At 37.7% G+C, this 12,465-nt stretch overlaps 1 protein-coding gene across 1 annotated transcript in view; it reads right to left on the bottom strand.

Moving 5' to 3' along the window:
- Positions 1–12,465, bottom strand: part of LOC126978786 (transient receptor potential cation channel subfamily A member 1) — a 77,978-nt gene that overhangs the window by 33,562 nt on the left and 31,951 nt on the right. The gene's annotated exons all lie outside the window — the stretch shown is intronic.

Here is a 12,465-nt window from a genome sequence, read left to right as displayed (position 1 = left end):
TGTTTTAAGAAGGCATCCCGCAAAGGAAGTATTTATCTCAACTTAATTTTCCTTATTTCCTGACCCAGATTGATTTTCTATCTTTTCAAAAATGATTTCAAGACTTTTATTTTTAGTGAGGTTCGTTTCCAATCCACCTTGGAGGATTTATTCAACTTACGACTTAGAGATCATCAGGTCTGTCACTTATTAGAACACTAGCTGACTGGGCAAACGTTGTTTTGCCATATAAATTGTTTTTAGAGTTAAACCCGTAATAAAAGCCGTAATTGGTCCAGCCATTTCAGAGATTAGCCGGAACAAATAGGCAGACCGATAGACGTAAATATTATTTTTGTGTATGTACCTGTATATTCATGTATATAATATATTCATATACATGTAGTAAAAAACGGTTATTTCAATATTACAAACAGACACTCCAATTTTTTTATTTGTATGTATATATCTATGTTATCACATAGAGAACGATTTGTAAAGTATAAAATCATACACTCCTAAATGCACTCACACAAATGATAAAAGCATAAAAAGGCATAAAAGGCAAAGCTTTAGAATTGTTTTTGATATCATTTCTAACTCTACCACCGCTTCGGATACAAATGGCGCTCTGAGAGAGAAGAAGTGGCGAAAGAAACTCTCCCAGAATTCTATTTTTTTATTAATAAAATATACAATAACAACACACTCACACACACATAGAAAACACATAAAAAATATTCTAATATAAATGTATAAACTCTGACTGAACATTTATTTAAATTATTTGTGTTTCATAATTAAATTGCATTGCAGTGGGATAACAATTTACAGCTTTGTATTGTCTATTTGATAGTCTCAATAAATAAATTAATAGAGATTACCAAACATTAATATAATATGCTTAATTCACATAACAATTCCTTTCAAATAAATTTCTCCTTTGCTTAATAATGATAATAAAAATGTTTATAGGCCAAAATAATAAAAAAGTTTTCATTTCTCGGCCAATTTTCCATTAACGGAACTAATTGATAATCATTACTTCACTCGTCTGAAAATAGATTTGCATTTAAAAATATATTAAACCATTATAAATTGGATTTATTTGATTTTAACGAAAATTTATTGTTGTTCTGTAGAGAGTTTAAAGCAATCAAGTATGTATTATAATGACTATTGTAAGCAAAGGTTCTACGCGACTCATGTTTTTACCACTTTTCCCCTACGTAAACTCTTTCATTTTAACACATCTTTATACGAAGAGATTTTAACAAATAATTTGAAATATATAGGCCTATATGTAGTGTTTAGTGACCCTGCCTACTGCGCTAGAGGGGCCCGGGTTAGAATCACGGTAGCTGCAAACATTTATACGATGAATATGAATGTTTGTTTCCAAGTCATGGATGTTTATATATATTTATGTATGTTTAAGTAAGTATATTGTATTAAATAAATCGTTGTCTTGCACCCATAGTACAGGCTATGCCTTGTTTGGGGCAAGATAATTTGTGTCAAAGTGAATCAATATTATATTATTAACTAGCTGACCCAGCAAACGTTGTATTGCCGATATTAAAATCGCGATACAAAAGTAACTGTTGATCGTAGATGGGTGAAAATTTGAAGTTGTATGTATTGTTGTATTTTTTAATGCTGACTCATAATCAAACAAATTTAAAAAAAATAAAAAAAAAAAATTCGTGTGGACCACCCTTAACATTTAGGGGGATGAAAAATAGATGTTGCCGATTCTCAGACCTACCCAATATGCGCTCCAAATTTCATGAGAATTGGTCAAGCCGTTTCGGAGGAGTTCAAAGTTTAACACAAAATAATATACATTGACAGAACGCTGCGCGAGTGTCAAAATCGCGCCGCACGGTTCAGAGAGCGCCGATTTACTTAAGTTAATGAATATGATAAACCTCGTTGCAATTTTGATATTATTTCTCGTAAAGGAGATGTGCTTATAATTATTGTAACCTATAAATAATTTATTCAGTTCGCAATAACCTAACCTATTCAAATCCTCGTGCATTATAAAAATATCAATAGAATTATCAACAATATGGGAATACAATTACAGGTCATCTACCTTTAACAAAAATATACAAAATTTAAAACAGTGATGTCATTAATAAACAATGTGTAAAACAAGGGGGCCGAGTAAATAACCTTGAGTGTACCTGGCACTACGTTAACTTTTGAAAAGATGAAACTTTTAATAATACTTCTTCTAACTTACCACTTACTTTAGTAAGTAAGTAGACTATAGTTAGTCGAATTACTAACTTACTAACTGTCTAGTTTACTATTATTTCTCCAACTAAAACTGTGGTCAACTTTGTCAAATGCCTTTTTGAAGTCTGCTTTAGAAAAAACGCAAATTTGTTATGAAGTTCAGCGCTTTTATTACGATTTTATTCTGGAATTCCGCACATATTTTGGGTTTCTTCAGACATATTATAATATCATTAAATATGTATGAACTATGTGGTAACATGTATTTGTCAAATTGGTCAAGAAACGCAACGACCACTCTTTTAAATCAAATAGAATATTTTACCATGGCTTTAATAAATAACAAAATTATATTGTAAGCCACTGCATCCAAATTATGAATCATGTGCAAAGTTAAAAACGTTTTAAATATCAAATATTTCACAAAACGCAATCAAGTAAAACAAATAGGAACTGTGTAAATATAATCTGAATGATGGTCAAAGTTAAAAGTGTTTCATATGTTAAATATTTCATAGAGAGTAATTAAGGATTAAACTATACAAATATAAAGTTCTGCACATTGGATGCATCAACCTTTTGAGATTGAATTCGTTGTTTGTGTAAGGATGCTTCGTAAACATGATATGATTACTCTCATAATTAGTATTCCGTATTTACATTATTGCAGCTATAAAGTTGAAATTGTGTAGTCTCCTAATAAATAAATAATCTGTAGATTTCTAAATACTGTTTTAGGCTGTAATCTAATTTTATTAAATAATATAAATATAAAAGAGAATGTATGTTTGAATGTTCCCTAATAACTCCTAAACTATTCGACCGACCTCAATGAAATCTTTTGAAATAGATTCGTTGAAGCTCAAGGAAGGTTAACATATATAGTTTGTTGTGTCACGATCTCACCCACGCACTCACCCACACATTTACCATATCTCTCGAACCGTTTATTGACATAACAACAACAGAATCGGGTGAGCTAGACCAAACAGTTATGTCCGCAATTTTGCTCTGTATTTGCAACATGATAAGATCACACGAGAATTTTATATATTAGATATATTATCGTATTCAGATCATCATATGGATCATCAAAACTTGGATTGTTTGATGAAACCACATGAAAAGATTTGCGCAATACAAAGTATTTTATTAGTTTATATTTTTCTTATTTTTGGGATAGTGGATCCAAGCGAAATTATAAGAAAAGCAAAATTATTATACCTGTGGTTTTCTAAATAAGCTTCGGAAGCAGTGATGTTAGACCATCAAGTGACTGGTGCTCAAATGGCATCGAAAAAATCTTGCACGATTCTTTTTCGTTGGCGTGTGTAAGCGTTATTGATGACATAATGATGTGCCTCGGTCTGCCAACATGGCGCTTGAAAATTACTATCTTATATCTAAAAAATATCCCACAGTGGCACAGCTTGAAATGACGATGTTCGTCACATGCTCAGTGTGTTTAATATCTTTTCGCGTGTTGGTTTTTATTTTATATTATAATAATAACCGATAGTTTATCCTATCCCCTCCGGCATTATTCCCCACAGTCACTTCTACTACTATTAAACCTAGTATCATACTGTGGGGAGCTCCATGCATTTCTTTTCATTCCTATTGACGAACTTTGTGTTAAGCTTACCACCTATTGTCAGCAACCTACCAAATTGTGGTCATTAACACTTCTTTTACGACAGTGATAAACATTAAATACTACTTCAATAATAGTTTCATCAGTCATACAATACCTACAATAGATCGGACTTGATATAAATAATACTGGTTTTGTAACCCATATAATATACGATCCCTACCAGATTTCCTTATAGCCAATAGCCCGTAGGATCTGACGGCCTGTCAGTACCTGGTACTAAACCATAATTCTCTGATACTTGAACAATATTAGCTAGCAACACTCAAATCTATCGAAACAATAGAAAATAATAGAAAAAAAATAACTAGTTTTGCTTTTCTGAGGGTTAACGTGCACCACCTCAGTCAGCCGTATTACGATATGCTGAACCAGCCATGTGATCAACAGTTCGTCCGTCTTTGTCTTTTTCATCTTAAGTTCTTTCTATAGATGAAAAATGCGTGGCAATTTCTTTCTTTCTCAAGGTATCTTCTTCGTATCAAGTCCAAAAACCGCTCCAATTATTTGCCCCATATAATGTTTTTGCTGTGTCACCAAAACATAGGTCATAAAGTTTTTAATGTCCTTTCCTCCTTCATATTTTTATTCAATAATAAATTTTATCATACTGTTCACAAGCGCGTCCCCAGCCTTCGCTTGGGGCTCTGTACCATTTCCCGCATCTGTTTAATATACTTCAGGAATTCCCTTTTTTATAACTAGCACAGCACCGAATGCGTAACTTTACCAATATCTAAAATAGTAGAGGCAGAAACTTAAACTTTAACTTTTTACCAGTGTGAGGCTCCTTTGCACAGGATGCCAGCTATATTATGGGTACCACAACGGCGCCTATTTCTGCCGTGAAGCAGTAATATGTAAGCATTATTGTGTTTCGATCTGAAGGGCGCCGTAACTAGTGAAATTACTGGGCAATTGAGACTTAACAACTTAGAGGTCTCAAGGTGACGAGCGCAGTTGTAGTGCCGCTCAGAATTTTTGAGTCTTTCAAGAATCCTGAGCGCCACTGCAATGTAATGGGCAGGGCGTATCAATTACCATCAGCTGAACGTCTGGCTCATCTCGTCCATTATTTTAATAAATAAAAACAAAACATACTTTATTTACATGGTTAACCCTTCATTATATGGGGCTTCAAAGAACTACATAATATTATGTCTAACAATAAACATATTATGATATGTGTTTTCAATATTTCTGAATGATCAAACTTCATAAACATGTTAATAATTACTTGATTAGTTTATATTCACATGTCAAATCATGGGACATGTAACACGTGAAGCGGTCACGTGTTAATACAACTCTGGGCGTTGGCCCATTAAATGGATGAGATCTACCGATATCAACATCGAATTAAATAAATTGATCACTATATACAGGGTGTCCCAAAATTATGGGACATGAAGGGAAAGTACCTTAAATATCGTAGATAGGGTATTTTACTGAAAGAAGACTTTATTATATTTTAAAGTTAGTAGTTCTGCATTCAAAGATTTTCTAAAAATTACTTGCCTCGTCTGGGACTCGAACCGTCTTAAATGTAAAAAAAACACCTCCACCCCTTTTATGATGCCAATCGAAACATTGGTCAAAAAGTAATAACTCTTCTTAAGTAACATAGTATTTTAAAAGAAAGGAGCAACGTAAAATGTTTGAGTCAAATTTCAAGAAAGTTATTTATTGCCGACGACGACGTTCGAAGAGTATATATATTATTTCATTCCATAGATAGCATTGATTATTCGTAAATGCCTACTAGTAAAATACTTAATAGCATAGTTATTTTAAGTTTAAAAGCGATACGAGAACGTGGGCGATTTACTAACAGAATTGTACCATATCATATCGAGTATTCACCATAAAATGATAAGAAAATCAAAAGGCAGCGGATTGATTAAACGACTGGCGATTTGCGTAAGACAGGAGCTATCACATTTTGAGCAATTAATTAATTAATTTACAAAAAATACCCACTTAATTGACAACTTTCTCATATCTACATATCATAAAAGTCCCCATTTTTTTTACATTTGATTCGGTTCGAATCCGATACTAGGCGAGGCTATAAGGGAAGTATTGTCGAAGAGCGGTGATACGAAAAATTGAGTTTTTAGTGGTAAACGCGCATACTTTACGTCTTCTAGGGGTTCAATTTACCTCATTCCGCGACCTTCTCGAGAGAGGACTCGATAGAAGACTCAAGTTTCCCCTGCACTGGTCGACGATCTCCTGAGAGAGTCCTGCATGGCCCGTGTATACGGCATAACCAGTGCTGTCGTCTGCATAGGAATGTATGTTGGAGGTGTCCAACATATAAGTGATATGCAGAACAAACAGTGTCGGATATAGCACAGTTATATAGAATACAAATTTATTATGTACCTAAAATTATGGAGGATACGGGATTCGCCTCTCGAGATACGTCTCAGAGCTCGTCCGTTCGCATGACTCATGATCCGTATCCGGTCCATGTTTTTTCGACTCTCGGTTTGGGGATCTATCTATAGGATCTACTTTACAGTTTATAACCTGCTCAAACCATTGACTTACGATAAACAACTAGACTTACAATCACGCTTAAAATTGTCTGAATCTAAACTATGCCGACGCATCTGTTAGGCAGAGTGTTAGTTTACTTGTGTGTTGACCGCGCTTTGAATACAACGTCACGCAATGACAAAGTGACAAAAAACAGACAAAAACTTTCCAAACAACAGCATATTCAAACTTAAAAAGGATGAAGTGTCGTATTTCAGATAAGTGACAAACTTAAGTAACTTACTTGACCTTTTTAATTATTCGCCTAAATAATTACATTTCAATTGTTAAAACAAATTAGTAAACCAAAATACATAAACCAAAAGACGAAACGTGGGAAAAAGACGTCCATCTCTTTCGTAATTTTATGGGTCTCTTTTGAGTTCGCTTTAAAAAAAAAGATTTATTTAGGACAAAGAAATATAATATATTATAAGGAATATGAAGACTTGATTATACAATAATAATTTTAGAGACCCTTGGGCAGAACCGTAACTTATGAGGAGCGAGCACGAACTGCCTGCCCGCGCGCAGCTAGGGCTTATATCCTGACTCACTGCTTGAGATTGAATAGCAATAAGGTCAGCATTGATACCTACATGACCGGGGTATAACACTACATATCGGAAATTAGTCAATGAGCTTCTTATAAGCGTAAACAATAGACTTTATATAGAATGAATATTTTAATATTATCTGAATAAGTTAATCATAATAATAATAATTTTATTTTTTATTTTAATTTATTTTATTTTCATAGGGTGGCTAACAGCCGTCAATACAAAAACATATATCTACATGTTTATATATAGGCCAATTAAAAGCCTCCACAAATAGGTATTAAATAGTATTTTTTTGTACGTTTTTACAAATGCTTAAACTAATTAAAGGCATTACTATGTACTAGTTAACTACGCTTTTTTGCAATTTAAATTGACTTAAAGTATACATATATTATGTTGTCATTGTATTACTTTTCTGTGACTTGCAAATAATCTTGTATAATATGTTTCTTAACACTACCTAAACTTTTAATAGGCTATTGTGAGTTTAGTTGTTCAAAGTACGTCAATGGCTCAAACCGAATAATTGCATATTAGGAAATTGACTTGAGATGTCGCTATTTAAAATCTAAACAATTTGTTATTATCATAGATAGATTCACTAACGTTAGTTTATAATGTTTAGATTTTTAAGAGTGACATTTCAAGTCAATTTCCTACTGTTTAATTTTATATTCTCATAGTAGATTACTACAAAGCAATACAGTCCATATTAAGACCATCTGTGTTGCAGAAGAAGGCTATTTATAGCATGAGTCCTGAAGAATTCTCAGGAAATTAATATTAAATTACTTATCTGTTAAAATAATGTTAATATGAAAATATCTTTATATAATAAGCATATTTTGTAGAATCTGTGATAATCATTATGTTAATACTAGGAATACACATAAATTTGTTATTCCTACTACTTGGTTTAATCGAGTTACTTAAGTCTTTTATTGGGCGATGTACGAGGGATGTAAAAGTACCGGGAATGAGGCGCAAACTTTTTGGAACCAAAAAAAGTTAATTCTGACTGATTAGACTAAAGTATAAGCAATTAGAAAATATTTTGTTTCCTTTCGTATTTTGAGTATCCTCGATATTTAACTGATATAGCTTGTAGGGGTTTCTATCGAGCATATTATATGAAGTTTCTAGGTTGAAGAATTATTTCAAAGGACGTATTGTAACACTTAAAAATATGACCTATAAATAGTATATATTATAAGCTTATTCTAATTCAGTATTTAAAATACTAACGCCATCTTGTAACTTCTTTCTGAATTGAACAACCTAATTCAATAACAATGAATGTAGGTAGTTATAAAATATCAGTATCGATGGCACTATTAAGCAAGCCTTGGCATTATAACTAAGCTAGGAATTAGTCGCGTTATTTAACAGGAAAAATCGAAGGAATCAAATTGTAATAAAGATTAATTATACTTAAATAGTATTAAGAAACTACAGTATGGTAACATTTAAGAAATAGATTTAATATAAATTACCGGCAACAAACCTTTTCGTAGTTCCTATTTGACGCCCTCGGATGCTTTTACAATATGATCCCAAAATTTTTGCGTTTTATATATATACCCCCTTATTCATAATGGTCCGCTAACTAAACTGCCGCTTAGGTGTGTTTTTTCTAATTCTGACTTAGGTCAATAGAAGAAGACTGAGTGGGAATTAGCAATGCTTTAAGTTGTACTCCCTGTACTTTTCCCGGGGCGTAAAAAGAAGAGGCGGCTAAGGGCTTTTTAGAAGTGGGAGAGTCACGCTGCCGGCACCCCGCTCCACGCTCAACGTGGACTTTTGCAATATCAGGGGAATTCACTCCAATTTAAACGCCGTCCACCACCACCTTGAGGTGGCGCAGCCGGCCTTGTGTTTCCTTACGGAGACGCAGATATCTAGTCCTAGCGATACGTCATATTTAACGTACCCCGGGTACAAAATTGAGCACAATTTTTTGCCTCATGCCGGGGTATGTGTGTACGTTAGGGAGGATATCTGCTGTCGCCGTCTCGGCAATTTTGAGGGTAGGGACCTGTCTACTCCCTGGCTCCGCGTAGATTTAGAGGACCGCGTCCGCATCTATGCGTGTGTCTACAGGTCCCATAGTGGTAACGCAGAAACCGATCAACTCATGGGCTGCGTTCAAGCGGCAATGTGCTTGCACGGATTCCCTCCGCTGAAATCGTAGTCTTGGGTGATTTCAACGGGCACAATGCCGAATGGCTTGGATCACGCACCACAGACTACGCAGGGCGATCTGTGCATAATTTTGCATTGGCGTATGGTCTGTCCCAATTGGTTGAGTCGCCAACGCGGCTCCCGGATGTGGATAACCACTTGCCGTCCTTATTAGATCTTCTGCTGATTACACATCCCGATGGTTATCAGGTCTATGTCGACGCCCCTCTTGGAACGTCCGACCATTGCCTGGTCAGGAGTGTAATGCCTATCCGACGCCAACGTCGCAGACCACCAGCGACCCGCCGCTTTTGGCACTACAAGTCAACAGATTGGGATAGGATGCGTTCCTTTTTTGCATCCTACCCTTGGGGCAGGGTTTGTTTCCCTCTGGATGATCCTAGTGCCTGCGCCGTTGCAGTAGCCGATGTGATACTACAGGGTATGGATATTTTTATACCCAACTCTGTAGTACCCATCGGTGGCAGATCACAGCCCTGGTGCGATGCGTCAGTTAAAGCAGCATCTGACTGCAAAAAACAGGCGTATCGAGCTCGTTGTCGAAAGCTGCTCTTGATAACTTCAGCCAGCCGTCCATGCCGCCGTTGCACATGAGGAATGACACCCTAACCCATACGGCAAAAGAGAAAGCCGATCTCTTGTGCACTCTTTTCGCCTCCAACTCGACTCTTGACAACAACGGAAAAACACCGCCGACCATCTCGCGGTGACAGAGCTCTATGCCTGAAGTACAGTTCAGACAGAAAACTGTTAGGCGAGCTCTGTTTTCGTTGAACGTCAGGAAGTCGAGCAGGCCGGATGGCATTTCTCCAATCGTAGAACGTGTGCCCCTGAGTTGACGCCGGTGCTAACGCGTTTATTCCGGCACTCTTATTCTAAAGGCGTACTCATGGTAGTCAGGCCATGTCCATCCGATCCAAAAAAAAGGAGACAGTTCGGATCCGGCAAACTACAGGCCTATTGCTATTACCTCCCTGCTCTCCAAAATCATGGAGAGCATAATTAGCCGTCAGCTCTTGGTATACCTAGAGGGTCACCAGTTGATCAACGACCGACAATACGGGTTTCGCGATGGTCGGTCGGCAGGTGATCTTCTGGTGTACGTAACACATAGATAGGCTGCGGCTATTGAAAGCAAGGGGGAAGGCCTGGCAGTTAGCCTGGATATATCGAAGGCCTTTGATCGTGTATGGCTCAAGGTGCTCCTCTCCAAACTTCCACCATTTGGGCTTCCCGAGAGCTTGTGCAAGTGGACCTCCTGAGTGAGCTTCCTCACTGGGCGCAGCATACAGGGCGTTATCGACGGATATTGCTCGAACCCGAAGCTCGTGAATGCTGGAGTGCCCCAAGGCTGTGTGCTGTCTCCCACGCTGTTTCTTCTGCATATCAATGATATGTTGGACACCTCCAACATTCATTGCTATGCAGACGACAGCACTAGTGATGCCGTATACACGGGCCATGCAGGACTCTCTCAGGAGATCGTCGACCAGTGCAGGGGAAACTTGAGTCTTCTATCGAGTCCTCTCTCGAGAAGGTCGCGGAATGAGGTAAATTGAACCCCTAGAAGACGTAAAGTATGCGCGTTTACCACAAAAAAACTCAATTTGTCGTATCACCGCTCTTCGACAACACTTCCCTCTAAGCCTCGCATAGTATCGGAATACTGGGTCTCTAAATCTCGAGCGATTGCCAATTTCGTGGTCATCTGGAAGGCAAAGCCAAATTGGCTTCAAAGAAACTGGGCGTCATAAATAGAGCACGGCAATACTTCAAGCCGGCCCACATACTAGCGCTCTACAAAGCGCAGGTCCGGCCACACATGGAGTATTGCTGTCATCTCTGGTCTGGCGCATCCCAGTATCAGCTCGATCTATTTGACCGCGTGCAACGCAGAGCAGCTCAAATTGTCGGGGACCCAGTGCTCTGTAAGCGGCTGGATCACTTGGTGTTGCGTAGAGACGTCGCTTCATTGTGTATCTTCTACCGCATTTATCACGGGGAGTGTTCCGAAGAGCTGTTTAATCTGATTCCTGCCGCCGAATTCCACCTTCGCACGACACGCCACAAGTTAGGATATCATGCTCACCATCTGGATGTGTGGCGGTCCTCCACAGTGCGGTTCTCAAGGAGCTTTCTTCCACGTACTACAAAGCTGTGGAATGAGCTTCCTTATGCGGTATTTCAGGGACGATACGACATGGGTACCTTCAAAAAAAGCGCGTACACCTTCCTTTAAGGCCGGCAACGCTCCTATGATTACTCTGGTGTTGCAAGAGATTGTGGGCGGCGGTAATCACTTAATAACAGGTGACCCGTACGCTCGTTTGTCCTCCTATTCCATAAAAAAAAAAAGTTAGCAGATTATTATGAATAAGGGGGATAATGTATATCTCGGAGATTTATTTGGATTTAAAATCGGGCGTCACGGTGTTGGTATCCAACAAGCTGTTTTAAGTCGATCAGTGCGCACAACCGGCGCGGGCGCTAGCTTGAAGACGACTGCGACTTCTAAATGAGCGCTCTACTGATGGACAATAATAACTAACTTCAATCACGTCTCCGTCAGTGACGTACACAGTGACAACTTCAAACACATTTTGAAAGATGATGTTCGCCATCAGTTCAGCCCAATACACAGAGTAGAATTAAAATCATACAGGCCATATTACTTTTGTATTATAATCTGCAATCCAACTCGCTCTCGCGTTTTTTATCGACGTCAAGTCCAGCCAAGACACCACAGCGCGCAGCACACAAGTAAAGCGTTTACAAACAGCTTGCAATCTCCCACAAAGCAAAGCGTAAAAGCTTTCAGCACGTCACAGCTCGGGCGTATAACAAAGCGTTGGGGCTTTCAGCATTGCTCAGAGGCAGCACTTAAAACACGCTGCAAAGCGTTGCAGCTTTCAGCATCAACCTTGGGTCAAGACAGATGAGCCCAACCTTAATGCAAAGCGTGATGGCTTTCAGCAGGACATCAGGACAAAGCGATAAGGCTTTCAATCCACATCCCACCACAAGCGTGGTGATCTTAGAAGTAAACTTGGACAAAGCGACAGGCTTTCAATCCTAATATGACAAAGCGTAGAAGCTTTCAATCCTAATATGACAAAGCGTAGAAGCTTTCAACCCTAATATGACAAAGCGTAGAAGCTTTCAATCCTAATATGACAAAGCGTAGAAGCTTTCAATCCTAATATTACAAAGCGTAGAAGCTTTCAACCCTAATATGACAAAGCATAGAAGCTTTCAACCCTAATATGACAAAGCGTA

The sequence above is a fragment of the Leptidea sinapis genome, chromosome Z (assembly GCF_905404315.1).
Source record: "Leptidea sinapis chromosome Z, ilLepSina1.1, whole genome shotgun sequence".
Taxonomy (NCBI): domain Eukaryota; kingdom Metazoa; phylum Arthropoda; class Insecta; order Lepidoptera; family Pieridae; genus Leptidea; species Leptidea sinapis.
Note: the sequence above shows the minus strand (reverse complement) of the source record. Positions and strands in the feature narration are given on the sequence as shown.